Source organism: Mesoplodon mirus, assembly GCF_964341445.2.
Source record: "Mesoplodon mirus genome assembly, chromosome: 2".
NCBI lineage: Eukaryota > Metazoa > Chordata > Mammalia > Artiodactyla > Ziphiidae > Mesoplodon > Mesoplodon mirus.
In genome coordinates, this window is record NC_138977.1 from 66305420 (window position 1) to 66331196 (window position 25777).

The 25777-nt window shown below is 57.0% G+C and overlaps 1 protein-coding gene across 3 annotated transcripts in view; it reads left to right on the forward strand.

Moving 5' to 3' along the window:
• ZMIZ1 (zinc finger MIZ-type containing 1) overlaps positions 1–25777 on the forward strand; it is a 234348-nt gene that overhangs the window by 85928 nt on the left and 122643 nt on the right. For all 3 annotated transcript variants that reach the window (XM_082629392.1, XM_082629394.1, XM_082629393.1), the window contains exon 4: positions 2011–2091. The gene's annotated coding sequence lies outside the window, so the exon portion shown is untranslated. The remainder of the gene's footprint in view (positions 1–2010; positions 2092–25777) is intronic.

Below are 25777 nucleotides of genomic sequence, written 5' to 3' on the forward strand. Positions count from 1 at the left end.
GGCTAGGCTGTGGGAGCCTGGGGCTCAGGACCCCAGCACTCCATGGAGGCCAGCGCCAGCTCCTGCAAGGTAATTTAGCCTCCGCTGACATGACCGGAAAGCTACCTGCCTGTCTGGCACTCATATGCTTTACCTTATACTGTCTGTACCACTCTTGGAGGGAGGACCCCTCCTTCTCTCTATATTGCCTCCCACAGCTAAGGAAACAGAGGCACAGAGAAGTTTAAGAAATTGTCCAAAGCCACACGGTAAGGGGATGAAACCAGGACTTGAACGAGATCATTTTTATTATTGAGCCCACCTCTCAAATGCCAGGCCTTGGTGCCCTTTATTGAAGCCATAGGCACCCACTTCACTCCCTGGGAGACACTGCCAGCTGCACAGCGGGTCTGAGGCCTCCGCCAGACCCCCACATATGTGGGAGCCCACAGTTAATGTGGCCTGTGCACGCCCACTCTTGCTGTAGCCACGGGCCTCATCCTAAGAGGCGCTCAGCCCTGTAGGCAGGTTTCCCGTTATCTTTTTTTTTTTTTTTAATATTTATTTATTTATTTGGCTATGCTAGGTCTTAGTTGCAGCGTGCAGGATCTTCGTTTTCGCGTGCGGGATCTTTTGATTGCAACATGCGAACTCTTAGTTGCGGCATGTGGGATCTAGTTCCCTGACCAGGGATCGAACCCAGAGCATGCAGCCTTAGCCACTGGACCACCAGGGAAGTCCCATGGTTTCCCGTTTCTTAGAGGAGGGCACGCAGGCGCAGGGAGCATGGCGATCACCCGGAACAATCCAGCGAGGTGCCTTCATAGCTGGGACTCAAACTCTGGGCTCTGTGGCTCCCACCCTGCAGCCAGGACTCTAGAGAAGCCTCCCTGCCAGGCCCCTGGGTCTGGTCCTCCTGGATTCCCGTGGGACCCAGTGGGTAGGGAGGAGAGGGGAGTACTGGTGGCGCATTGTGGAGATGGTGCAGCTGGACCCACTGCAATGGGGGACAGGGGCACTGGCGTCCCCACATACCCAGTGCACCAGCGGATCCTGCCACTTCTGCCTTCTGCTCCCTCTGCTCTGAGCACCACTGTCTCTGGCCCAGAACCCTGGCTCAGCGCCCCCCCCAACTGGTTCCCCTGGCTCGTCCTGTCCCTTCTGAGCCCTTCTCCCTAGCAGCCATGGGGATCTGTTCAGACTAGACCTAAGCTCACGTCCCTCAGCTGCTCAGACTCTCTCATGGCTCACATCCACCCTCGCAATGATCAGGCCTGCCTCTTGGCTGTCACTCACCCCACCCCTCCCTCCCCTACCGCACCCACCACACCACCCATTCTCAAGTCTTCTGCTGAGCCAGTCTTTTTACCCTATCTTGGAGTCTTCACATATACTGTTCCCTGCGCCTGGAGCACGGTTCCATGCATCTTGGCCTGCCTCTCTCTGGCTCATCCTTCAACTTTACTTCCCCAAAGAGACACCCCTGAAACTTGAGTTTATGCTGTGTACGGTCGCCCTTGTACTCGTTCTTTCTGGCAGACATCACTTGTAATTATGTATTGTTTGGTTCTTTGCCTATTATCAGAGTTCGTACAGGTCAGGGACCACTATCCTGTTCACAGCTCAGGGTGTTTGCTCAATGTCTCTTGAGTGAATGAACGAATGTCGAGTGCTTCTGTCACCATATGTCCTTAGATCCTCCCAGAAACCCTAGGAGAGATCAGTGTGATCCCATTTAACAGGTGACAAAACAGAAACCTGGAGAGGCCGGGAGCTTATCCACGATCACATAGCCAGTAGCTGGCAGATGTGGGGTGTCGGGGCCTGTTTGTGTTAGGGCTCCCCAGCATGATGCCCCTTTTCCTCTCCATCCTTCAGACTCCCCATCTGTCACGTGGGGACAAATGGTTTGGCCGGCAGTACACGTTCCGGCAGGTGGGCAGTGTGGCTGGGGTGGGGTGGGGAGATGTAGCAGCAGGTCATTTCCGGGGCCCCTGCCGTGAGTGGCCCTGACCACCCTTCTCATTGCAGCAGGATGGAGCTGGAGTGAGGCAGAGGGGCCGCCAGCTGCTGACCGGCACGTGGGACGCTGGTGATTCGTGGGTCACTGAGGTAGGTGTGTGGCTGGGCTGGGGGGGGGCAGCTTGGCCTGGATGCTTGGGGAAGGGGCGGTATGTCCTGAGTGGGGGACAGGTGCCGGCCCCGGCACACTGCCCCTTTGACTGTGGCACAGCCCTCATGAGCGGGATTGGGTGCAGCATCCACCCCGTCCCCACTGAGACCTCGTCGGCCCCCAGAGGGGCCTCGAGGGGCCTCTTAGGCCTGGCCTGTCTCTACAGTGGTTGCCAGGGCAGGGGTGGGGAGATGCACACAGAAAGAGGGGCAGGTTTGGCGTCCCCAGCATTGTCACAGCAGCCCTGTCTGTACCACTCAAGCCCATGGCACATGGGCTTCATGCACTATAAGCAACATGGCAGCTACACGGGAAGAGGCCTGGGTGGGCAGAGAGGCCTGTTCGCTGGGCTGGGTGCTGTGGCTGGCCCACCACCTTCTCTCCCACAGTCGCACTGAGGTGCACACCTGAGTACTCACAGGTCTCTGGGCTATGGGGTCAGAGTGCCTGCGTGCAAATCCTGGCCCGGCCACTCGTCCACCGTGACTTGTGCGGTTTCTTTGTGCCTTGGTTTACCTGTCTGTAAAAGAGGGATTGGGATCACAGCACCGGCGCCCTCAGGTGCACTGGCACAGCTGGCACACAGTAAACGCTCTGGACCTATCATTTTCCTTAGCAATGTAGGGCCCCTTCCTTCTTCTTGCATACCTCAGTTCCCACCATCCCTCCTCCCTGAGGGCCCACCAATGCCGGGATAGAGACCAAGTGGTCGTCCAGCCTGATGAGGGAGGGACCTTGGGCCCCGCAGGGAACTCCCAGGAGCAGCTGGAGCCCGAAGGTCCCGAGCTGAGGCCCAGACACCAGTGTGTCTCATCCCAGAGTGGCATTTCAGGGTTGATGACACTTGGCCCTGTGCCAGAGGGCAACCCATGTAATCCCTCTTTACTCTGTGGCTCCCAACCCAGAGATGAGAGGCTGTCACAGAAATGCTGACTTGGGCCAGGGCCTTTTGTCCCAAGGCTCTGGGGCCCAGCCAGGGGAGCCCGAGTCTTCGTCCTGACGTGAGGCCCTGCCCAATCGTCTCCCTGCTGCCCTCAGCATCTCTCCTGAGGCCTCAGTGCTCCCAGGTACCCACAGGCAGGGCCAGGCGAGCCCTGGGGATCCTCTACGCTTCAGCCAGACTCTGGAACCAGGGAGCAGGCCTTGATCTCCCTTTCTGCTGTAGGAAATCCTGACTTCCTCCTATCAGCTGCACGACCTTGGGCAAGTCCTTTCACTTTTGTGAGCATTCTCATCTGAAAATGAGGATAATACCAGCGTTTCTGAGAGGGCTGCTACGAGGATGCTTAGAAGCCTGGAATATTTTGAGTGTTGTAGCTTGGTGAGAGTCGGCTGTGTACCAGGCACTAGGCTCCTTAAATACATATTTCTCTACACAGTAATCCCATGAGGAGGTATGTTGAATGCCTCATTCTCCAGAAGCTCAGTGTGGTTAAGAAACCCATAGAGCTGTATGTGGTGGAGTGAGGATTTGAACCGGGAGAGATACCTTGGAATTAAGCAGCCCACAATGCTGTAGAGACCAGGGGTGGAGCCACAGGGCAGGCTCAACGTAGGTGCTCAGGAAACAACCCTCATTTCTACTGGGCGGCCTTTGGCCAGCCCTCCAAGCGTGGCTGCCCGCAGGAGCCGGTGGGTGGCCCCTGAAGGCTGGTGGCCTGCCCCCCCCCCGAGGGCTCGCCGGCAACTCCATAAGGCTAGGGGAACCCGCTGCTAATTGTGAGGTAACCTTTGAAATTCTCCTTCACGGTGGGTTCTCTTTTCGGATGTTTTTCAAGGTAATTCATTCCCTTTCCAGAAATTGCTGGTGGAGGAGCATTAGGCAGCTGGTAATTAATCATAGAAGTGGCTTGGAGTTTATTCTTTTAAAAGAAGAAAAAGGAGGAACAGAAAGCCTTGGTGGAAAAAAAGAAAAGGAAAGGAAACCACTCCAAGGTGAGGGTGGTAATCAATACCTCGGTGTCCTAGAAACGGCTGGGGGTGGGGATGGTGGACGCGCAGCCTTCTCCTTTTCTTCCCGGGGCTGGCAGATGGTCAGTGCCTGCAGCAGCATCATGTGTGAGGCTCTGCCCTTAAGCATCAGCTCCCTGCGTGACTCTAAGCAAGCCGCTGCCTCTCCCCAGACTCATTTTTGCTGCCTGTAAAATGGGCGAAGGTCAAGTGTCAGACTAGGAAAAGAATATTAAACGACCATGCTTGTTCACTGCCACATCCTAGTGCCCGGCATATGGTCATTGCCTGGTCGATATTTTATCAATTGAGTGAGTAAATGAATGAATGATTTTCTTGGATCTTTGTTAGCTGTCATCAGTCAAGGAGGTGGTCCTGGCTACAGAACACTGTTTCTCTAGTTCTGTTATAATTTGGAGTGACAGCCAGGGTGACAGGCTAGTTATGTCACTTTCCAAACTAATGATGAAAGGACAGTCTTTGATGAAAGGCAGACTCTGGCCAACAGAGCTCGGGCCCCTCAGTGGCAACCACACTGTCTCTGTGGTGTCCTCAAGTTCAACCTTCCAGGAGTCTGAGCTGTCTGGAGATTTTTTTTTCAAGCTGCTTTCTGGGAAGATAGTGAGCCCCTCGTCGCTAGAAAATATGCAAGCTGGGGTTAGGGCTGCACATAGCACTCAGGCAGCATTCCTGAGTTTGGGTGAGAGCATAAGGCTCCCCAGGTTGGACACCGAGGAGGCTGGACTGGCAGAGAGAGAAGCCTCTCCCCTCTGGGAAGGCTGGAGGAGGCCACTGAGAAGGGGGGTTGTCCATGCAGGACTCTGCTGCTTTGGTGCCTGTTCTCTGGAGGGAAGGAGAGTGTGCAGGTGTGTGTGTGTGCCCTCGTGTGCTGGTACGTGCGCATGAACAGGTGTGTGTGATTAGGCTGCGACGTATGTGAATATGTGTGAGTGTGCAAGGAAAGGAGAGTGCCCCCCCATGGGAGTGCCCCCACCCCTATAGGAGTGCCCCCACCCCTGTGTGCACCTCCCGTCAAGAACCTGGTACCTCAGGCCATCCCCACACACGAGGCTTTGCTCCAGCCTCCCATTCGGACTGACCAGATGGGCCCTGCCGCCCTGGTGACCACGGCGGAGCTGACTGAGGGGCAGCACTGGGGACAAGGTGGGCTCCTGAGGGGCCCTGGAGGGGAAGCACGCCCGGGCCCTGAGCGCTGACCTCCTGGCCCCCAGCTGGCCACATCCCAGCAGTTGCCCACGGTCACAGAAGGAGATGGTTCTTGGAGGTCCATGCCTCCTGCTCTAGACGCGCAACCCCTGAGTCTAGTCCTAAGAGTGGGTGGTCCCAGCCGGCCCCCCATGGGGAGGAGGGTGGGTCTGCTTGGGGAGTCCTCGGAGCAGCCTGGCCAACTTGGCCCTGGTGTTTTCTTTACTTCTTCTCTCCTTGGCCTCCAAATCCCAGCTCGTGTGCATGTGTGTGTGCGTGTGTGTCTGTCTGTCTGTCTCCCTCTCTTTGACCCTGCATGTCTTTGTGTCTTTCTGTCTGGTTCTCTCTGCGCGGGCGCCTCTTTCCTGCCCAGCTCCCCTCTATTCTCACGGTGGCAGCCCCACTCTCCCTCCCTCTCAGCTCTGTGTCATCACCTCCATCATCCCAGGGCTCCACAGAACTGACACCTCCCAGGCTCCCACCCTGCCGTCTTTCCCCCTGTTTGCCCAGCTCTGGCAGCACAGTGTCCTCCCACCCTGCTCTTTGGAGATGCCCAAGGCAGCGGCCCACAATCCTGCTACTGGGAGGCTGTGCGCTGTGTGTGGTGGGCCCCATCCCACGCCCTGGGGCCAGGCACCGTCCCATCCCCACGAACCCTCCATGCCGACCACTCAGGATGGAGCCTGATCTGCTGGCTCAGAGATCTGCCCCCAAGGCTGCCCCTCTGTGCCATCCTGGGCATGTGGGCCACTGGCCACAAGCTAGAGCAGGGGAGAAGGAGGGGGCCTGCATCCACTAACAGAGGCGGTTGGAAACCTGGCGTTTCCCTCCAGCACTAATGAAATTCCTACTATAATTAGAAGTGAGGTGTCCAGGAGCTGACTGCCTGGAGGGAGGGGCTGTATGCTCATGAATAAATAAATTGTCCTCTTCTGCGGGGAGAAGGAGCCAGAGGGTGGGCCCCCTGAGAACTGCAGGCCGGGACAGTCTCAGTGGCCTGTGAGGTGGGCAGTGGGCCCTGGTGGCCCCCACTCACCTGATGCCCTTGGGGACCTCTCTGGGTCCCCGTCCCCCGCCAGCCAGTCTTTCTGCAAGTGCCTGCTGTGTGCCAGGCCGACCCAGCCTGGCATTCGAGGCCGCCACCATCAGGCCCCAGCCTCCTTCGCGGGCGTCCTGAACTGCAGCTCCACCGTGCCGCCCCCTTCCCATCGTTGGCACCGGTCCCCACTGCTGCACCTTTCTCCTGCGCTTCCTCCTGCCTCGAGAGCCCTCAGCCCTGTTGCCTCGTGGCTCAAACCTTTGAGAGCCTTCTTCCAGCCGTGCTCCCCCCACAGGATTGGACACGGCCTCTTCCCCGCTGGGTCCCGTGGCCTCCGTTCCTCAGAGGCCCTGGTCCTTTCCTCTCGGAACTCTCCTAAGCTCTGCACCCTCTCCTCATACTCTGATGCCCTGCAGAGTGCTCATCACACCGCCCGCCACAGCATCTTTTAGTTTGTATTCATTACGTGTTGGGATGATAACATATTGGATGTTTTACACTCTTTTTTCATACTAAGTCTTCGAAACCTGTTGTGTATCTAACACGGACACCACCTTGTGGGCTCCGGCGTTCAGTTGCCATGTGTGGTTCTCGGCTGCCATATGGGACCACGCAGCCTTGGCGGCCCCGGTTTCCTTGTTTCTGGGGTGGGGGGAAACTGAGGCTGGGGAAGGATATCTTGCAGATGAGAGTTTGCAAAGCGAGTATGCTCGCTGTAGGCAAGGCTGCTGCCGTCCTGCTGTTCAGAATAAAGAACTGGGCACACTGCACTGGCCATAAAGGTAAACTGAGGCAGGCAGGATGTAGCTAGTACCCAGGGGAGCGAACCTCGATGAGAACAGAGGAGAGATAATGTGGGAGTTCCAGTGCTCACGAGCGTCCCCACCTAATCCCCAAACAGCCCCAGACCAAGGCGTCTCTCACAGGCTGTACCACAGTGAGGACCAGTCTCCCCATCACCCCCTGCTTCTTTCCAACCCCCCTTAGAAAACGGGGCTGCGGGTTGGAACCCAGGAAGGGAGGACGCCCCTGTCCTCCTCCCCCTCCCACATCATCCAGGATGTAGTCTGAGTTGCAGAGGTGTCCGGCAGGTGTGTCCCTGTGAACCCAGAGGTTTCCCACAGGGTCAGGAGATGCCTGGGGTCCCTGCCTGCCCGGAGGGGCTTCCAGAGACGAGATGTTTCTCAGGGGCAGACTGGCAGCTGAACAGCCGCTCCAGAGCCCTCCTCCCTCTGAAGCCGATTTCCCCCTCCCCGCTGACTGCACTTTGCTGCCCACTCAGTTGACAGTCGTACTCTTGTTTGCCTCCACTGAGGCGCTGCGGTGGGAGGCCAGGAGGTTCAGGTGCTGGGCTTGTCCTCCCTCTGAGGGGCCCCTGCCCAAGGAAGAGCCCCCTCGGAGGGGCTGCGGAGCATGTGTGCGCTCCGTGAGACACACGCATCCCCTCCTTCAGCCTCGCGCACCTGTGGCCTCTCCTGGTCTCTGCTCCTCCAGCCAGCCCCCTGCTCTCTCCCCACTGGGGTATACGCCCCTTGAAGGCTCAGGGCAGCTCTGAACCGTGTCCCCCGCACAGGTCCTGGTACACCGGTGCTGAATGGCAGCAGGAAGCCAGCAGGCACCCGGACCGTGCGCCCTCAGCTTCCTATGGAGATGGCAGGGGGTTTTTATCCGGCATGCCAGTTTTTAATGTGCGGGGCGGGCTGTATTAAGGAGGACTCTGAGGCAGTGCACAGGTTATGAGAAACAGTGCCGTGCGCTGCATGGTGCACGTTTGCCCTTTCAGCCCCGGCTCCCTGAGCATCGGGTCTCCTTGTCAGATGTGTCAGTTCTGGGCTGTGGCGGTTACAGGGAGGGGCAGTCACCTCAGTGTGGTCCCACATGTGTCAGTCTGCCGTGGCTGCTGGGCGGACTGTGCTCAGGAAACCTTCCAGAGCCCCCGAGTTATGGGAACCACGTATGTCCCCAGAGAGCTGACTGGGGAGCCCCAGCCCCTGACCCCCAAACCTGGTTCATGGAGATCAGGGGGATGCATGGAAGCTTTTCCCTCACATCTGTCTCTCCTGTTAAGTGCTTCTCACCCTTCCTCAGCTCCAGTTTGGGAACCAGCACATCTTGCCTCACAATTGTTTGGGACCCTCATTGCTTCCCTGAGGCATCTTTGGGGGCCTCTTCCAGAGCCCATGGGAGCATCTCTGCTTCATAACCTTCGTGGAATGCTCCCCTGGTGCCCCCTCCTTCTGGCCCGCGCTTCAGTCGGTGGACAGTCTGTGAGGGGACAGCCCTCACTGGGTGGCCCCTGGTGAGCTCCCTCAGCCCTGCCCCCACCCAGACTCCCCACCATGGTCACCGTCTGGGGACCCAACCCCCTGTGGCCCCCTGTCTCTGCCCCCAACAAATGCCAAAGCTCCCAGGTGTCCCCTGCCTGGCAGCTGCAACAATTGAGCCAGGAGGACCTTGATGCACTTGAACCTGTAAATCATCTGGACCATTTTTCTCTGTGTGTGGAAGAAACACAACGAACCAACACCCTTGCATCCTTGATCCAGCTTAGTTTCTCCCCAGTTACAGCTGCAGGAGGGTTGCTCAAGGTCATCCCGTGCCTGCCAGGGCTCCTCTAGCAGCTGCTTGCACGCCTCTGCTGCTGGAAAGCTCACCATGCCCGGGTCCACCGGTGTCAGTTTCAGTGTGATAAAAGACACAGTATGACACGCGCTTAAAGCAAGGGTCTTAGGGACAGACACTTCTGGGTTCAAATCCCTGCTCTGCCGCCTATCAACTGGGCAAGTCGAGACAGGTTACTTCATCTCTGGTGCCCTCCGTTTCCTCATCTGTAAGTGGGCAGAAGCCCACCCACCTGCGGGCAGTGCTGTGAGGCTGGAATGCAGCAGTGGCTGCGTGGTGCCAGTCTTCCCTGTTGACTGAAGTCTCAAAGAGACATCTCCCACCCCTCAGCACTGGAGCATCTGCTTGAGGTTGACGTTTGTTACGTCTGGTACCCAGATACTTCCCTCCTTCAGGGACACTGGCCTTCTGGGTCCTCTCTGGAGCTCTGGAGTGGGAACTGTCAGGATGACACTTCTCCAAAGAGCCAACACACACAGGCCACCTGGGCACCTGGGCTACCTGCAGTCTGATTCTGTGGGTTAGAGTTGGGCCTAGGGCTCTGAATTTTTAACTGGTGCCCCATATAACACCTGTGATCAGGCCTGTCTAGGACACACTGATGCCGGCCAAGGGGAGCTGGCCTAGAGGTAGGGCCTTGGACAGTATCAAAGCCTTGCTGGGTGAACTTGGGCAAGCCCTGTCCCTCTCTGTGGCTGTTTTCTCGTGAATAAACCAGGGGTTTAGATGATCTGGAAAGGCTCTTTCTGCTCTTAAAACCCCATGATAATCAGAAAGACATTCCCTGGTGTGTCTCGTCTGCCAGGCTCCCAGGGTCAGATCTGTGGGTTTCAGCCCCATTCCGTCTGGCCACAGACTGTTCAGGTCAGCAGCCGCCTGCCAACCCCAGAGCCCTAGGGACAGAAAAGCTGTTCCCTGGGTGTGACATGCCATTTAGTGGTGATTCCCCTGGGCCTTGCAGGAGACCTTGGATCAGGAGGCATCTGCCGAGTCCACTCAGATCTGAGATCTCTTCAGCAAGCTGAACTAGCTCACTAACCTGGGCCTGGCCGAGGGAAGCAGGGCGAATGGGGTCGTCTGGCTCCTCTGAGGGACCTTGGAGCTTTATTAGTTAGCCCACATGGAAACCTAGAGTGTCAGAACTAGAGGATGGCCCTGCAGAGCCCTTTCTTTTTTATAGATGGGGAAACTGAGGCCCAGGGTGGAACATGCCTGGCCAGGTCCCCAGGGAGAAGTGGGGAGCAGGCCTGGAACCAGGCCACTTGGCTTGTGGTCTGGCCTCTGGGCCACACCAAGCCACCTGTCACCCCTCTCCTTGGACGGTCCATCTGGGATGGGTAGGTCTGCCAGGCTTGAGCCCTAAACCAGTCTCCACAGATCCTGGGGAGAGATGGGAGCTGTCTTGGGACAGGGACCAAGGGGCCAGTTGCTCCTGAACAGTGGGCCCTTTTCAACCCGCACTAAATCAACAGCTCCCACTCTACCCCAAGTCTTCCCACCCCAGCCAAGGATGCCCCATGGAAGGTTTCCAGGAATATCCATGCAGAGGGCAACGTGCTCCAGAAATGACAAGGCTCTCACTCCCTGATTCCCTCCCATTTTCCACTCACTAGCGCTCAGGGGAGTTAATAAGCAGAGGTGAAAAACTGGTCCTTGCCCTAATAAGACCTCGTTTGAGGCAGCTGGGCCCTGGCAAGTGGCAGAGGAGGAATTATTCCCACCAGGGCCTTCACCCCCATCTGGGGTGATGTCAGAGCCTGGGGCTCAGGGTCTGGGCTACGCCTCTCTGACCACTGGCATCCTGCTCGCATCACCAGCCCAGGTGTGGGCTGGGGCCAGCAGCCCTGTCTCCCCGCTGGGCCAGGAGTCCTGCAGGGTCCTTGGTTCATGCCGGCACCTGGTACAGGGCCCTTGCACAGGCTAGTCCTCCTCCCAGCCTCCATCTGCAGTTAGTAAGGCAGTCATATTTAGTACGCACCTACTCTTTGTGTGGGTCTGTGCTTAGCTGCTGGGGAGATAAGGAAGCAGAAGACCCGCTGTTAGCCCTCAGGTGGCACACAGGCTGGGCCAAGACTCACATGCAAGGAACAGAATGAGTGATGCCCAGTGCCCTTGGCACCAGGGAGATGGGAAGATTAAGGAGGAGGGGTTTTCGCGGAGTGAGGGTTACAAAAGGCTTCCTGGAGGAGGCTGGTTGGAGCCGAGCGACATGCAAAGGATTTCAAGGATTTCAGGTAGGGCTAGGGGTGAGGCAGGAAAAACCACAGCCTTAGGTCAGGTGGGGTCCAAACCAGGACCCAAGATAGATGCCTGTGTGTGAGTGTTCTTGTGCGTGCGTCAGGGGGAAGGAGGTGGTGGCATTTGTACCAGAGCACCAGCGGGCACACACCTGGGCCTCTCCTGCATCAGGGAGGAGCAGGGAGGCCTGTTGGATGGAGCGAGGCTGTGGCTCTGCCACTGAGGCAGCCGTGTGTTCAGGCCTGGCTCACTATAGGCTGTGCGCCTATTAAGTGGATGAATAGCACCAAGTAGCTATCCTTTGAGTGTTGTGGGAATGAACAACACATAGTAGGTGCTCAATAAATGCAGATTGAATGAAGGCTAGTGACATACACTCGGTATCTGCCGAGTGACTGAGAACTCAGGTCAGGAAGCAACAGGGACAAAGAGGTCGGGGGCAAGGCCTGGGGACAGGGAGCAGAGCCTGGAGTGGCCCAGCAGAATTCCTCAGAACCCAGGGTAGCTGGTGCCCACCAAGGACTCGGTGTGGGACCTGACCAAGTGGAAACACGGTGGGTAAAGACATTCGGGGCCCAGCTGCAGGGTGGGGGGAGCCTCCCTGGGGCACGCCTGTACATAGCATTCAGTGCACGCCCCAGGCAGATCCACCCACCCTGTAACTTCTGGGACAGGAGGAAAATGACTGCCCATGACTGCTGAAATGCAAAGAATAGCCAAGCCACAGGACCCTTTGACAATAATAATAAAGATAATGTCAGCAGGCAGGGCAGCATCTCCTTTGATCCTGACAGCACCATATGAGGTGGGGACCGGTATCATCTCCATATTGCGGATGGGGAAACTGAGGCAGAGGGAGGCCAGGAAAATAGCCAAAGTCGCAGAGCCAGGATGGGGCTTGTGTTGTCTGACCCTGAACTCCACACCGTCCTGCCTCTCCCCTGGGCTCGCCAGCCTATGGAACTGCCAGCCTATGGAACTCAAGGCCCCCTGGAGCATCTTTTTTGACACAAAGAAGAAGGACGGCAAACTCTCTGAGAAATCATTTGAAGTTTTTCATTATCGATCTTTGCATAGGTTCTTCCACAGCCTTCCCAGCTCCATGAGAAGGTGAATGCCCAGTGGTTAGAGAATGGGCCCTTCCCCCAAATCAGTCTTTTGTAACGAAAATAAATTATCTGCCAGCCTTTGGTGCCTGGCCTTTTGATAATTCAGGTGTTGAAATGGTAATGACCATGGGATCAGCCTGGGGAGGAGGCCAGTGAGTCAGATGGGAGATTCAACAGGAATTAAAGGCATTTCATCTCAATGCAGTATGCTTTTTTCGAAATCTGCCACCTCTGCACCAAGAATGAGCTGACTGGAGACACCAGGACCCCTGGTGCCGGGTTCCCTGGGGCCAGCCGCACCAGGCCTGCTTGGCTACACCAGTGAGGGCCTGAGCTGTGGCGCTTCTGCCAGGTGGCAGGAGCTCTGTGTCTGTGAGTGCAGAAAAGGACACAAAGGGTCAGGGGGCAGCCGACAAATCTCTCAGGTCCCAAGGAAAGCCTGCTACTTTTTTAGGGGGTGGGGAGGAGTCTCCTGGAGAGTAATAAGGAAGAATTTTAAGAATAGACCTCAATGAGCAAACAGAGCAAGTGACTTGCCCAGGGTTACCCAGTCAGGATTGAAGACCCAGTCCTTGCTGTTATTCACGATAGTATATTGCTGTGTGTATGTGTGTGTGTGCACGTGTGCACACGCATGCACACGCTTTGGGGGAGCCTTTTTTTATAACTTTATTTATTTATTTTTGGCTGCGTTGGGTCTTTGTTGCTGTGCGTGGGCTTTCTCTAGTTGCGGCGAGCGGGGGCTACTCTTTGTTTCGGTGTGCGGACTTCTCATTGCGGTGGCTTCTCTTGTTGTGGAGCATGGGCTCTCGGAGCACAGGCTTCAGTAGCTGTGGCACGCTGGCTCAGTAGGTGTGGCTCGCAGGCTCTAGAGCACAGGCTCAGTAGTTGTGGCGCACGGGCTTAGTTGCTCCACGGCATGTGGGATCTTCCTGGACCAGGGCTTGAACCCGTGTCCCCTGCACTGGTAGGCAGATTCTTAACCACTGCGCCACCAGGGAAGCCCTTTGGGGGAGTCTTTATGGCAGTAGTGTTCATTAACACTCTCCCCACGGCCTTTATATGCATTATCTAATTTCCTCTTCGTAGAGCCTGTTTTGCAAATGAGTGAACGGTGGAACAGAGAAGTTAAATAGCTCACACGTGGTACACAGGCCCTGGGAGCGGGGGTCAGAATTTGAACCCGGTTCCAACTGACTTTCAAGCCTGAGTCCTCAGCCAAACCCAGGGCATGGAGCACTCGCTCTGGGCATTGCTAGGGGAGAGCCCCCCACCAACCAGGAAGATCAGAGGGGGCTTCCTGGAGGTATGTCAGTTTTGTCTCTGACAGACCGATATCTTTAAATCTTCAGGTCCTGAGCTGTGTAAGGTCGAGTCACCTGACCTCCCAGGCTCTTCCTCGTCATCATGAAACGAGGAGAATAGGGCCTTCTCACTAGGGCCTAGAGGATTGGGCATGTAGTAGTTGCGCTCCCCAGATCCGGCCAGGATTCTGAAGCAGCCAGTGCAGCCATGGGTCAGGCCTGCGGGGCCCAGAGCCCCTCCCAGCATCAACTCGGACTTTTCCCACGGCCAGAGTGAGCTCAGCTGCAGGGGCGCCTGGGCCACACGGCTCCCACTGGGAGGGGCAGGAGAAGGCTGAGGCAGAGTGTGTGGAAGTGCCCGTGGGTGGAAGTTCCCCTGGGTGAAGACTACAGGCATGGCCAGTCCCGGCCACCCAGGTGTTGGCTCCATAGAGGCACGTAGGAAGAGAGGCCCCACGGTGGATCCCACCTCTGTTTGATGGGTGGAGAGGAGCTAGTGAAGCTTTGGATCTATAGAAGGACACGGCAATGCCCTTTCTCACCAAGTTTTCCCCAAATCCTGCATGTCAGAGCAGAGACCAGATATGGTCAAGCAGCAGCTCTGCTGCCCTGGGCGCTGGCAGGGAAGGGAAGCTGATGTTGGCAGCCCCTTTGCAGCGGAGATGTCCTGTGGCACGTCTGAGCTTTAAAATCCAAACCCAGTGGGCACGGGGGTTGGAAGAGTTCAGAGTTCATTCAGAAATAGGGGCAGAGTCGGGGGGAATACGCAGAAAACAGGTAGCACAAAGACGCCCTAAATGTGAAATTCTGGAGACCCTGGATGTTAGGGGCTGGGGGAGCTGAAGAGCGAACAGATCCCATCTTCCCTAGATAGGGGGAAACTGAGGCCCAGAGGCTGGAAGGGGCTTGTCCCCGCAGAGGTGGGTGCAGCAGCTCCTGCTCTGGCCTGCCCTCTCTGAGGGGTTTCCGCCTCCCTCTCTGCCTGACCTTCCTCCCCAGGCTCTTCCTGAGCACGAGCTGGAGGCGAGGGAAGGAGCAGAACGGGAGAGGGGGGTCAGTGTGTCTCGCCTGGGGCCCCTCACTAGGCCTGGGAGATGCAGGGCCAGGGGAGTCCTCAGGAAGGGGTGAAGAAGGCCAGCTTCGCACTCTGAGAGCCCCAGCTCCATGTCGCAGGCCCATGACCCTAGAAAGGTTTCTAAATTCCTCTGGGCCTCAGTTTCCTCATCTATAAGATATGAAGATCAGACAGCTCACGGGCTTGTTCTGTGGCTTAAGGGTGGTCACAATGCCTGGCTTGTAGGTGTGCAGTGGAGGTCAGCTGTCATCACCATCATGGCGGGACATGGTGGGGGGCTGCAGAACAGTCCCGTCTTGCCGAGGGACTCAGTTGGGAATCTGCCAATCTGATCTGAGGTCATTCTTTCTTCGCTAATAATCCGGTGGCATTGGGAAGCCTTTTCTCTCTGTGGGCCTCAGTTTCCCCATCTGTCAGCAAGGGAGTAGGACTAGCAGATGTGGGAGCCAGAAGGCCAAGGATTGGAGTTTGTGGAGTGGAGTCACAGGGTGCATCAGCTGCTAAAACCATAAAAACTGCCAGGTACCCGCGGCCAGAGCTGTCCCGGAACAAGGCCCCTCAGGGATCCCACGGGGTCCCTCTGCGGTCCTGGAGCTCCACTGGGCCGGCCGAGGACTCCCGACTGCGGCGGGGCCTGGAATTGCTCTCCCTGCACAGCCGATTGGTGGAGTGCGGGCCTGCTCGCAGTGCCTGGCAGGGACCCGTAAATTGAAAACATGATGTTTCCTGTCGGAGGCCAGCGCGGGGCTGGACTCGGTGTGGCCTTGGAAAGCTGGCCTCGCTCTCAGGAAGCCCTGCTCCCCACTGCACTGCCACAAAAACAGTGGAAAAGTGAAACCTTTTCAAGTCTGTGTTTCCACTGTAAACAAGGGGATGAAAGCTGGCCCCTCGCCTCCTGGCGCTGCTCGGCCCAACTCCTCCACCCTGAGCGCTGGCCTGCCCAGTCTTTGGAGGCACCTCAGCTGCCCCCTCTGCCCCAGACAGTGCCCCTCCGATCAGAGAAGACCTGTGCCCCTAATTCATGAAGCCTTCTGAGTTTAGTTCAAGCATGCCCAGGCCCAGCAGTCCTCGGCACCCATCCAGTGAGGTGAGTAGGGCGAAGAGAGAACACCAATGCACAGAGAGGTACAGGACTCGCCCAGAGCCACAAAGCAAAGTGAGAGCAGCCCTGGTCCCCTCCTTTCTGCCTGGAGTGACTTCTCATGGGTGAGCACGTGTGCCTACTCGAAGCTGATGCCCACATCCAGCAAGAGTTTCTTTGACGTCCTGTAAATGGAGAATGCAGCACAAGTAGCATTTAATGGAAGTGGCTTAGTTACTTTAACTCTAATAATGTCCTTTTGTCCTTATTGTAAAAGTAATGCATGCTTGTGGTAGAAAGTCTGCAAGTCACAGAAAAGTTGGAAGAAGAAAAACAAAACCTGCCCATCATCCTTCCAACCAGGGGTCATCCTTGTCAACATTCTGGTATATTCCTTTCTGGTCACTTTATAATTCTCTTTCCTTCTTTTTTGGACTGACGTCCTGAGTGGTTTTCAGGGTCATTCGCTGTTCCTAGGAAACGTGATTCTTTTTTTTTTTTTTTTTTTTTTTTTTGCGGTACACGGGCCTCTCACTGTTGTGGCCTCTCCCGTTGCGGAGCACAGGCTCTGGACGTGCAGGCTCAGTGGCCATGGCTCACGGGCCCAGCCGCCCCGCGGCATGTGGGATCTTCCCGGACCGGGGCACGAACCCGTGTCCCCTGCATCGGCAGGCGGACTCTCAACCACTGCGCCACCAGGGGAGCCCGGAAACGTGATTCTTGATGGCCCTGTGGAGGGGCCCGGAGGAGAGCCAGGGCTGCAGCCTCCTTCACAGGTCTGCTTGGCCCCGGCCGGGCTGGCTGTGATGTGACACTGTTGCGGACTCAGCAGGGAGAGGCCCCCCAACCTGCAGTTCATGGTGAAGGTGGCCTGGCCTGGCCCCCGGGCTGGAGAACCCAAGTGGCTCTGATTTGTGTGTGACTCTGGGCCTGTCTCCCCATCTGCTAAACAGGCAAAAGGGCAGACGGGCTCCATCCAGCCCTCGCGCCTTGTCAGCCTGCTTCGAGGCCTGCTTGCCAGCCGCCTGCGGACACGGCGCTCCATTCCTTCCGTGGGTCAGCCTCAGTGACAAGAGGCCCCCATTCCCGGCCCTGTTCTCCCGAAAGCTGCGCCTCCGCCACTCCTGCCCCTTTTATCCCACAAGCCCACCCAGCCTCTCTCCTCCTCGACCCCTCCCCAGTGGGGGGCTGGAGCCCAGCTGGGTGGGGGGTGGCAGGGGTCCCGGAAGGAGCCATCTCCAGCCTCCTCTGCCCACCAACATCCTTGGTGGCCCTAAGACAGTTTTATGGAGGACGGATCGAGGCTGTCTTCCTCCTGGCAGGTTTATTTCTTCATTTTTCAAGCCCTGTTCTGATTTTTCCAGGCCTCCCTGCTCCCTCCCTCCGCATGCTTCCCTTCCCTCACCCTCTAATCTGTCAGCCCAGCCAGGAGAGAGGGCCACTGGCCTCCAAGGTGATTGAATTACTTGGGGGGAGACAGGCCACGGTTTTCTGCCTGAGTGCTCTTGGCTTACTGCCCTTGGAGAGGGGCTGAGGGAGGGGATGTGATGGCGGCGACTGTGGGCCGTGGGTTTCCCCGACGACCCCACTCTCCCCCGTCTGGGCCGCAGATGAGCCCTGCCACCGACAGTGCAGGCTGGCCCACAGCCACTGCGCTGCCACCCTGCTCTTCCCCAAGCCCAGCCCTGCTCAGGCCTTGATTTCACCTCCCGCTGAATGGACAGGTCAAGGGGAAGGAGAGGCGTCAGGGCAGCTGTGACTGCTGACTCACATGTGAGAATTTCCTAAACATCTGCTATCTCTGTGTTGCCGGCCAGGGCCCCAGGATGAAGAAAAGAAGGGAGGTTAGCGCTTGTAAAACATCTACTGTGTACACCAGGCATGTTCACATACATAACTTCATGTTACCCGCGCCCCTGCAGTAGTAACTCAAAGATAGTAGCAGTTAAGCGTTACTGGCCTCAGTCTTACGGCTGAGAAACCTGCCCAGTACAGACTCCTCCCGATAACCGGTGGGCTCGTGAGGGTCAGGGGCTCTGTCTGGGTCCTCTCTGGCTCTCCGGGGACAGCAGAAGGCTAGACGCTCAGAAGGGACCCAGTGAATGCTTGATGAACTTGGTTCTACTGAAGTGAGACCAGAGAGGTGAAATCGCTAGCCCAAGGTCACACAGCTAGAAACGGAGCCCTGCTTTGCCTGGCTCCAAGCCACACCTCTCCTGGTCCGGGTGTTGGCGGGAAGGCCTGGCTTTCTAGCTGGCGTTGTCCAGCCACAAGGCTACTGTGGCGGGTCGAGCGAGAGCTTGGTGGCTCCGGGTCTCACGCCCCCTCCCGCTGGTGTCTGTGCCTCCACTTCTCAGGCCCCACACACTCTCTATCCAGCCTGCCTTCCCCCAGAGCAGGGGCCAGAGGGGAAAGCCCCCTCCCCCGCTCTGCTCTGCACTCCAGCTCATGGAAATGAAAAACACATTGGCTTCATTATCCCGGACTGAATGAGCAGGGTTGCCATGGTGACAGCCATCTCAGGCCCGCGAGGGGGCAGGGAAGGGGCTGGTGAGGCCGTGGCAAGTGGGACCGGGCAGCGGGTGAGCAGACTCGCCGGTGGGCAGGCCCCAGGGGCATCGGCCACATGTGCTACCTGCCCTCATGTCAGGCCCGAGCTTCAGATCACTGTCCCTGGCCAGAGAGAAGCAGGCAGGCCCCGTCCTCCACTGACTGGCCCCTCGTTCACCTGTCCCACCACCTGTCCATCTCTTCCCTTCCTGGAAGGGTAACAAGGGTGCCTCACACCATCCTGGAGGTCAAGAGGGAGGGAAGAGATGGGAGCTGGGGGCCAGGAGAGGGCCGCGGCCTGTCCCCAGCGGAGACCAGCCCTGGGACTCCACTGGCCTCTCCAGTGGCATGGCCTGAGGAAATGGCTGAGGGTACCAGGCCCTGCACACTCCAGCACTCCTGTGTGACCAGGGTCATCCTGGTGACCTGTCCTTAAGCATAACCCTCTTACAAGAGGTTGGGTCTCCAAATATCCATCAGGACAATAGGTGTGATGGTAGCTGTGGGGATGCCAGCAGCGAGTCCTGGCCCAGCACAGCCTGTGCCCACAGAGGCCCCAGGCAGGTGTCCTTAGCTCCAGGCCTGAGCTGGGCCATCCCCATGGCCCTGACCCAGAGGCCCTGAAACCCAAATGGGTCCTTGTCTCCCCAGGGCCTGGGGACCCCCTTGCTCTTTGGCCTGTCACCCTGGGGCTGAGTCTAAGAGCTGCATCCTCGGGTAGGCCCTGGCCCTGCCACCCCTGTGCTCAGGCTGATGCAAGGGAGGCTGGCTGTACCCCCTTTCTCTTCTGGGCTCCCTGGTGGTCTGGGAGTCCTAGCCGGCCCTCTGGAGTGGTCCCAAGCAAACACTGCCACCCGCTCTGAGCAGGCAGCCTGGCCAGTCCCTTCATGTGATCCAGAGACATTGGAGCAGCCACTGAGGGCCCCTGCTGGAAGGTATCAGGCGCCCTCAGGAGACTAACCTTTCAGACAGTACCGGTCAGAGAAATCCAGTGTTGACCCCAATTCCAATTGCAACCTTGACCCTAACCCTAACCCCACATCCAGCCTCAACCCCAGTCTCCTGGGCACGTTTCCAATGGCTCTCTCACCCAAGCTGCTGTTCAAGCCATTCTGTCCACCCGGAATGCCCTCCCCTCACAGCCTGCACGCTGCCAAGTCCAGCCTCCTCCCACTTCCTATTTTAGATGAGGAAGCCCAGGCTGAGAGAGGCATGTGACTTGTCCAAGGCCATGGAGAGTCAGGGCAGCACGACCTGGGGCGGCATGTCCCTTTTCCAGGAAGTCGGGCCTTTCATTCCCCACCGGGATGGGGCGAGGGTCCAGGTGACCCTGGATGAGAGCCCCGCAGTGCTAGGGGCTGGTGACAGTTCCCTGCCAGAGCAGGTTTGGAGGGGAGGCAGAGAGTGCCAAGGTTTCAACTCCCTGACAGCTGTTCTCGGTGGGCAGGGGCCTGGGAGGGGTGCTCAGGGGCTGGCCCAGGCCTTGCTGACCAGGCGGCAATAAACCCAGACAGTCTTGCAGCCCCGCCCACAAACGGGTCACGTGCCTCTAAGGAGACAGGTGGTGAGCAGCCGCCAGCAGACGTGCTCCGGGTGTCCGTGGCACCGCTGCGGTCTTGCCTCCTGCCAAATGGAGGTTGGTGCTGAGGGCAAGGCAGCACAGGCAGAAGAAACCCCAGCAGCTCCCCCTGACAGGGGAGATCGAGAGGTTCCCAGGCAGCCACCTGCAACCAGATCTCAGGGGCTCATTCTAAAATGCCGATTCCCCAACCCTCCCGGGAGGCTGGGGCAGAGCCCAGGAATCAGTGTGTTCGTAGCTTCCCAACGCCCAACCTGTGGGCAGTGCTTGCCTTGCTGCCTCCAGGGGCCTGGCCAGCCGCAGGGTCTCGGGCCCAGGCCATCACCTTTCTGCAGAGGCCCCTTCCTTGTGCTTCTGGCTCCTGGGTCATGACCCCTTGCTGACTCTCCCTGGGCCTTGTCCTGCAGAGGGCCAGCCTCAGGCCAACCCTGAAGTCTTCTGCCCTCCCCTTCCCCCTCTTCCCTCTCATCCAGTGTCTGCCCACCCCAAAGCATTTGTCCCCCGCCCTTGACCTCCCCTGACTTGGCGGCTGTGTGTCCCGGGTCCGCCTCCCAGCCACTACCATGGCCACCGCCCGGCTCCTCGCCTGTCGGCCGAGGGCGGCTACCGGGCAAGGCTGTCATTTTCCCTGCTGGGGATTATAGGTTTGGGGCTGAAGGAGTCTGAGCTGGAGGAGGAGGAACGGGGACTCTCATCCTGGTGCCAGTCCCTAGAGACACCTCTCGGGTAGGGTGGCCTGGTGTGGAGTGCTCTTTGGGCCGGGATGGGGGCTCCTGTAACCCGATGTCACCCCAGCTCTGTGTGTGTACGTGTGTGCGTGGATGTACACACCTCTCAAAAGGGTCAGGCACTCTCTCGTGCTCATTTAATGTAATCCTCCCAACAATCATCAGGCAAGCCCAACTCATTTCCCAGATAGAAGAGACAAAACTCCGAAAGGGCAACACACTGGCCTGGGTCACACAGCAGGTTAGGGCAGAGTCAAGACCGGCCTATCCCTGCTCTCGACTGCTGCCGGGTTTGGCAGCCTCTTTGCCCTGCCCTCGCCCATCCTCCCACCTGTGAGGGTGGGGCAACGGGAGAACTGGCTGGGAGATCACAGAGGGCCCAAGTGCTGGGTCCCCCATTCGGTGTGCTATAGTCACCGTGCCCGCTGCTGGGGAATGCTCTGTGGAGCAAGGTTTGGGAAGAAAGCATGCGTCCCTTTTCCGCTCTGTCATCCTAGTGCCCCCAGGGCTGGGTTTAGAAGGGTCAGTGTGAGCCAGGCTCAAGAGTGGGCAGCACTAGTTCTGAGCATGCAGAAGCTGGAAACATCTCGTGGTTCACAGGTATGGGAACTGGGATGGGGTTTAACACCAGGGGGGTGACCCCAACCAGAACCAAACATGGGCCCCCTCGTTGTCCCCTCTGGGGGAAATTCAGTGAGCGTCTGTGTGCCAGGGACAGGGTCCAGGGACCCCAGTGAGTTTTGAGGATTTGAGGGAACACGGTGGAGTGGTTGTCAGAACAGGCTCTGGAATCAGACTGCTGGTGTTGGGAATCCCGGGCTCAAGTCACATAACTTCTCTGAGCCTTGCTGCGTGTGACGTGCACTCAAACGAGACAAACCTTAAAACACTTAGTATAGTATGAGGTATGTGGTATGAGTCGAGACGTTCGCTAGTGTTCTCAGTTCTTTAGGTGCTAACGGCCCTGCTCCCTGCCTCTGAGCAGTGAGGACCAGAGTGTGAGGGCTGGCAATGGGGTGGGACCCACCCAAAGGTGGGGGATGGGTAATCGGGGGGCGGGGGTGACCCTCGAGCCAGCGTTTTTGATATGCAGGAACCGGGCTCCCCAGGTCGGCGACCACTCCCAGGGCTAAGCTGGCCGGACCTCTGCAGAGCTGACCCACAGGTGGCCAGGTCACCTGGGCCCATCTCAGGAGTAGAGGCTGCGGGGAGGCCTGCCTGTTCTTGGGAATTCACGGCATGTTTGTCTGTCACAAGTGCCTCGATAGGGAAGATTTGTGAGTGAGCTTTGCAATTCTGTTTTCTCTGGGGGTTATAAATTAGCTGCATGCACACCCTGATGCCACCCGGCCTGAGGTGCACACACCTGCCCACTCACATCCACGCATGGAAACGCACTCCAGGTCCTGACCGCCGTTCCTGGGGGTGGGAGAAGGCACTCTCCTGGGAGCTGGTCTCTAGGAAGGGAAAAACACAACTGCTACCTGGCTTTACAGGATCCCAGAACCATCCAGAATCAAGGGCTCAAGCCTGGGAGGATGTCCCAGTGGCTGGAGAAACAGGGCATCTTATGAGTCACCAGTATGAATTTCAGGAGTCTGCCTGACTTTCTGGACCTAAACCTTGGCCCTACAGCTTACTAGCTGTGTGGCCCTGGCCATGTTGCTTATAGAGCTCTGTGCCTCAGTTTCCACACCTGTGAAATGGAGCTAATTTTAACATGTACTTCATAGGATGGTTGAGAGAATAAAATAAGTAAATGTGTTAGAGTGCTTAAAACAGGACAGACACATAGTGAGAGCTCAGGAAAGTCTGGCCATCATCATTATCACCATCATCATCATCATCGTTAGTTAAGGGTATACCTAGATTTTGGCATCAGACTGGGGCTTGAATTCCGGCTTTGCCTCTTGCTAGCTGTACGAACTTGGACCTGCTACTGAGCCCCCAGGCCTCATCTATAAATTGGACTCTTACTACCTACTTCATAGAAATGTTCTGGCCTTAAAGGAGATAAAGCTTATAAAGGATGCAACATCAGGCCCTCAGAAAACGTTAGCCAGTGCTACGTCTGCCTCGAGGTGGAGTGTAGGGGCTGGGGCCTCTGGGTCAGAGCCTCTGGGTAGCTCTGCTCTGGGGCCTGTCTTCCTGGGGAATGTTTAGATGCAGGGGGGATTGGGGGGAGGCTCTGGGGAGGGGAGCAGAAGGGAGAATTCCAGGAACCTCTGTCTCCCTTTCGCCACCAGTTGAGTAAACCGCCAGTCAGAGCAACTCTCCCCGCCTTCCGTGCCCCTGTCACTCCATCCACCCCTCTCCCTGAGAACAAGCTCGGAGACTGGCCGTTGTGACTCACAGCTCTGCCACTCACTGGGTGGCCTTGGGCAGGTCACTTGACTCCTTCCATTCCCCCCAGCCAGGAATCATTGTGACTGCTTCCCCTGGCAACCGGAGGGAGTGTTACATGAGACAGAGTGTGTGGGGCACTTAGCACAGCGCGCCCTGGGAAAAGTGCGGTGCAGATTCCATCACCGGCCCCTCTCTGCTTCCTCTCCTCCTCCCACTCGCACCCCAGCCCTCCCACACCTGCTGCACGGATGGCGTCTTCCCAGGCCAGACGTTTAAATATTTCTCTCTGGGAAGCTGGGCTCGGGAGCCACGTGAGTGAGCCTGGCTAGAGGGAGGTGACTTCAGAAATTCAGACCTTCTCTGTTCTGATGCCATTCCTCTGTGCCAGCCATGCGAGGCTGACGCGCGCTGGACCATCAGCCACCCGCCCCAGAGCCATTACTGTTCCCTCGAGGTCCTCGGGTGCTGTCAAACGCAGGCTTGTCTCCAAGCTGTTTCTAGCATTTTTTACCTGCTCGGCCATAAAGCCCTGGAAAGTGGTGATCTGGGGATGAATAGCTGCTTGCACAAGTGCAGGGGGGAGAGACGGAGATGGGTGCCCACGTTTTTTCAGAGCTGACATTTTTGCACCTCTCCCACCCAGCGCACTGCCTGGGCGAGTGGGATGGTGAGACCTTGGCTGTGGAAAATTGTCGGGAGCATCCCAGGCCAAGCCTTGGTCTCTCGGCAGAACTTTGGAGGCTGGACTTCTCTGTTGCCAAGGAAACCAATGTGTTCCCTGGAAAGGAAACCACAGCGCCTTTGGCTGTTAAGACGCCCCCCTCCCCACCAAACAAATGAGTTCCCTCCAAAACTGATGCCCCCAAAACTGTTGAGTCGGCAGCATCCTGCCTCCTACCTCAGCCGCTAAAATTAGAGAAAATGAAATCTGCCCCTGACCTTGTGCTCTTCACCTTTTTTAAACATTCTGCTGTAGCATGAGGACATGTTTTGTTTTTTCTTAGTTATCTTCCTCCCATGCCAGCTGGGGCTCCGAGTCCTCCTCTCCTCTTGTTGACTGGAGCCAGAAGGGGACAGACTTGCACATCTTTTTTTGTTGTTGTTGTTCAGCTGTCTGCAAAAATACAACAAGCAGGTTTATATTTGGAAAGCAGAGGGTCTCAGCCACCAGATCACTATGTCCACAGTAGGTCACAAGCCTTGTATCCCCTCATGCAACAAAGGCTTGAAATTTGATCCACAGATTTGCAGAGAGGGGGTGGCTTTTGTGGTAGGCCTCTCTTTACTCACATTGATTTTAAATGCCATTGGAGGATCACGGGGAATTCTCCACTAGCTGGGATGGTTCTAGAAAAGGACCCTCTGGAACACTGCTAGAGCAGTCTGGTATGGGCAGGGTCTGGAGGGCCCACATTTCCTTCCCATCCATCTTCTGATCCCTGTGCAAGGATCCATCTTCTTCACTCCATTTCACAGGCAAGGTACCTGGGCCTCAGCGGGGTTTTGAGACTGGGTAAGGAGTGGAGTTGGGATTCACAGCCAAGGCCACCCTGTGGGTCAGTTCATTAGGATACAAAACAAAACAGGAAAGAAAGGAGAGAGAAATGTGGCCAGTGTTCAAGATCCCTGATGCTTCAGGAGAGATGGTAGAGAAGGAACAGAATGCGAAGAGACCTTGGTCCCAAACCCAGCCACGCCCCTCCCCCTCTTGGGCCTGGGTCTCCCCATCTGAAGAACTGTCTCAGACCTGAAGCCTCTCGAGGCCCCTCCCAAGTCTGCCCCGCGGTCAGTGTTCCCAGGGCCGCTTTGTTTTGGTGATCTGAGCAGTTAATTTTTCACCTAGAAGTGACTCTCTGTTCCGTAAGTAATTTTAAACAAATTCTGTTCCCGTCTCTGGACTTCCGTGCTGGAAAAAACAAGACGCAGCTGGGTTTTCCACCGTCCTCAGCAGATAAGGGTTTGAAAGCAGTGTGCACTCCAGACCATGATCCCTTAGAGCCCCGGGCAGTGAGGGTCCAGCGCTCTGCTCAGGAGAGCAGCCTCGAGGGGCACAATGACCGGGCCTCAGGTCAAGCAGATGAGTCCTGAGGAACCGTCCTGATGGGGCTTAAGTCCTTTTCAGCCCCATTCTGGGTTTTCAACAGGTCTTTCTTGGTAATTCCTGAACCCCTCTGTCAGATCTTGCCATTAGCATGAGGCTCTCAGAGTGTAAACTAATGAATTACAACCTGATTACACAGCACATAATTAACTTTGTAATTAATATGCAACTGCCACTTAAGCTAAAACACTGCTTATAGAGATGTACGGCAATAGTAAATCACAGGTCAGAAATAGCACTTTGGAATTTTCAAAAGAATGAACGTAAGCAGGGAATCACTTAAGGCAGCAGGGCGAGTTAATTGAAAAGCAGATGAATTGTGAGTGTCCTGTTTCATTTCAATACTTTCTCCCTTAAGAAAGACCCCGACGCCACTCTGCCACGCTGACTGGCCAGGCCTGGTCAGAGGGGCACTGGGCATGTGTGGTTTTATTTCCAAAATAAGAGAGGCTTTCCTTGCCCCAACCCAGCCCACCCCCATATCTTGGCACTCTGCCCAGCCACACTGCCCCTGCTGGAGGTCTAGCTCTGCCCCTCCACCTCCAGAAAGCTTATGGGGCTGCCCCCCAGCCCAACTCTGGGCCTTCCATAGTCTAGCCCCCATGGTGGGCAGTGCCAGCAGGACGGTCAGTACAGCTTGTCTGCCTTCACCTGGATTCCGGGCTTCTGGAACTCAGGGATGCCGTCTCACTGTTTT